Source organism: Oncorhynchus kisutch, linkage group LG25 (genome assembly GCF_002021735.2).
Source record: "Oncorhynchus kisutch isolate 150728-3 linkage group LG25, Okis_V2, whole genome shotgun sequence".
In the NCBI taxonomy this organism is placed as follows: domain Eukaryota; kingdom Metazoa; phylum Chordata; class Actinopteri; order Salmoniformes; family Salmonidae; genus Oncorhynchus; species Oncorhynchus kisutch.
In genome coordinates this window covers 6,885,999-6,889,706 of record NC_034198.2, presented here as the reverse complement: position 1 = coordinate 6,889,706, position 3,708 = coordinate 6,885,999, and positions in this window count along the sequence as shown.

Genomic DNA, 3,708 nt, shown 5'->3' with positions numbered 1-3,708 from the left:
ACTGCGACCTGGCCAAGATAAAGCATAGCAGTGTGAACAGACAACACAGAGTTACACATGGAGTAAACAATTAACAAGTCAATAACACAGTAGAAAAAGGGGGAGTCTATATACAATGTGTGCAAAAGGCATGAGGAGGTAGGCGAATAATTACAATTTTGCAGATTAACACTGGAGTGATAAATGATCAGATGGTCATGTACAGGTAGAGATATTGGTGTGCAAAAGAGCAGAAAAGTAAATAAATAAAAACAGTATGGGGATGAGGTAGGTGAAAATGGGTGGGCTATTTACCAATAGACTATGTACAGCTGCAGCGATCGGTTAGCTGCTCAGATAGCTAATGTTTGAAGTTGGTGAGGGAGATAAAAGTCTCCAACTTCAGCGATTTTTGCAATTCGTTCCAGTCACAGGCAGCAGAGTACTGGAACGAAAGGCGGCCAAATGAGGTGTTGGCTTTAGGGATGATCAGTGAGATACACCTGCTGGAGCGCGTGCTACGGATGGGTGTTGCCATCGTGACCAGTGAACTGAGATAAGGCGGAGCTTTACCTAGCATGGACTTGTAGATGACCTGGAGCCAGTGGGTCTGGCGACGAATATGTAGCGAGGGCCAGCCGACTAGAGCATACAAGTCGCAGTGGTGGGTGGTATAAGGTGCTTTAGTGACAAAACGGATGGCACTGTGATAGACTGCATCCAGTTTGCTGAGTAGAGTGTTGGAAGCCATTTTGTAGATGACATCGCCGAAGTCGAGGATCGGTAGGATAGTCAGTTTTACTAGGGTAAGCTTGGCGGCGTGAGTGAAGGAGGCTTTGTTGCGGAATAGAAAGCCGACTCTTGATTTGATTTTCGATTGGAGATGTTTGATATGAGTCTGGAAGGAGAGTTTGCAGTCTAGCCAGACACCTAGGTACTTATAGATGTCCACATATTCAAGGTCGGAACCATCCAGGGTGGTGATGCTAGTCGGGCATGCGGGTGCAGGCAGCGATCGGTTGAAAAGCATGCATTTGGTTTTACTAGCGTTTAAGAGCAGTTGGAGGCCACGGAAGGAGTGTTGTATGGCATTGAAGCTCCTTTGGAGGTTAGATAGCACAGTGTCCAATGACGGGCCGAAAGTATATAGAATGGTGTCGTCTGCGTAGAGGTGGATCAGGGAATCGCCCGCAGCAAGAGCAACATCATTGATATATACAGAGAAAAGAGTCGGCCCGAGAATTGAACCCTGTGGCACCCCCATAGAGACTGCCAGAGGACCGGACAGCATGCCCTCCGATTTGACACACTGAACTCTGTCTGCAAAGTAATTGGTGAACCAGGCAAGGCAGTCATCCGAAAAAACGAGGCTACTGAGTCTGCCGATAAGAATATGGTGATTGACAGAGTCGAAAGCCTTGGCAAGGTCGATGAAGACGGCTGCACAGTACTGTCTTTTATCGATGGCGGTTATGATATCGTTTAGTACCTTGAGTGTGGCTGAGGTGCACCCGTGACCGGCTCGGAAACCAGATTGCACAGCGGAGAAGGTACGGTGGGATTCGAGATGGTCAGTGACCTGTTTGTTGACTTGGCTTTCGAAGACCTTAGATAGGCAGGGCAGGATGGATATAGGTCTGTAACAGTTTGGGTCCAGGGTGTCTCCCCCTTTGAAGAGGGGGATGACTGCGGCAGCTTTCCAATCCTTGGGGATCTCAGACGATATGAAAGAGAGGTTGAACAGGCTGGTAATAGTTTCAGAAATAGAGGGTCCAGATTGTCAAGCCCAGCTGATTTGTACGGGTCCAGGTTTTGCAGCTCTTTCAGAACATCTGCTATCTGGATTTGGGTAAAGGAGAACCTGGAGAGGCTTGGGCGAGGAGCTGCGGGGGGGGCGGAGCTGTTGGCCGAGGTTGGAGTAGCCAGGCGGAAGGCATGGCCAGCCGTTGAGAAATGCTTATAGAAGTTTTCGATAATCATGGATTTATCGGTGGTGACCGTGTTACCTAGCCTCAGTGCAGTGGGCACCTGGGAGGAGGTGCTCTTGTTCTCCATGGACTTCACAGTGTCCCAGAACTTTTTGGAGTTGGAGCTACAGGATGCATACTGTATGCTGTACTCTCTCTCTTTCTCTCTCTCCCCCAACCCCTCTCTCTCGTTCTCTTTCTCTGTCTCTCTCTCTCTTTCTCTTTCTCTCTTTTTCTTTCTTTCTCTTTCTCTCTTTCTCTTTCTCTTTCTCTTTCTCTTTCTCTCTCCTCTCCCTTCCTCCCTCCCTTCTCCCCATCCCATCCTTTCTCTCTCGCTCTCTCTTTCTCCCTCTAGAACAGATATTAAAACAAGCTTTAGTGGGGCTGAGCTTCTTGAAAGCCTGTTGCTTTATGGGGTTGACCTTGACTATAGGGAGAACTCTGCATCCGCATTGGTGCTTGGAGAGGGTGCAGGCAAGGTTACAGCACTGATGAAACTAGAGATGAGCTAGTGATAGAAAACAAATTGACACCCTACATAGAGGGAAAATGACACATCATAAATAGACAAAATACCATTTCTATAGCCAAACTTATCTGTTGGAGCGTATTTGGAGATTTAACTGATTCCGTCACTTCTTATACTTCAAAACCTGGCCGCATTATTTGTCTCCCTTTGACTGTAACACAATGAGTCCCTTTATCCTCTTCTCTGTTTTATTGCTGAGGACAAATTGTTCCAACAGCCACAGGCAGCAGCAGCACGAGAGATAGCTCTGTCAATGGATCTGATGAGAGAGAGGGAGGTTTGTTTATGTGTGGCTGAAGGCCACTCTATTCATTTTCATGTGATAGGCCTTCTGGTGATTCTGTGTCATTACTGTCGCAAGTTTTTATTTAAAAAAAATTTACACCACAGTTTGTCCTCACATTTGTGGTGTAGGGTCGCGGAAGGCTCTATGACAATGCATCGCTTATGTGCTGTGCTGGATTCTGTGTGTGTGTGTGTGTCTCGTGTTACCAGTTCCGAACAAACACATACTATGTGAGGTGAGGTTATAGGCCAGCTGAGCACGTGTTAATACAAAATATACCAGTTCACCATAATATTACCCCACCACTGCATACTGTAGTGCCTTGAAACACCCTTGAAGTCCCTGTCGAATATTAAATATCCAACATGAGGTCATTGTGCCATTATGTCCACGGGGGCATATGGTTAAGCGTTATCTATCAGGGTCATGACACCACTGTAGGAGACCACCTTGTTTTCTCCCATGATGCCCTAGTTAAACGCTTGTGTTCATAGTAAATAGCAGAGGTGGGACCAAGTCATTGTTTTACAAGTCACAAGTAAGTCTCAAGTCTCAAGGGGCGGCAGGGTAACCTAGTGGTTAGAGCATTGGACTAGTAACCGAAAGGTTGCAAGTTCAAATCCCCGAGCTGACAAGGTACAACATCTGTCGTTCTGCCCCTGAACAGGCAGTTAACCCACTGTTCCTAGGCTGTCATTGAAAATAAGAATTTGTTCTTAACTGACTTGCCTAGTAAAATAAAGGTAAAATAAATCAAAAAAGTCTTAGCTCCCAAGTCAAGTCTCAAGTCCTAAACTTTGAGTTTTGAGTCCTAAACAAGTCACCAAATGTAATACCATTTCATATTTTTAACAAGAGTAATAATTAGTATATTACATTTTAAGCAAATCATGAATGCTTTTAAAAAATATCGATATATTTATTACTTTCCAAATAAACATTATATT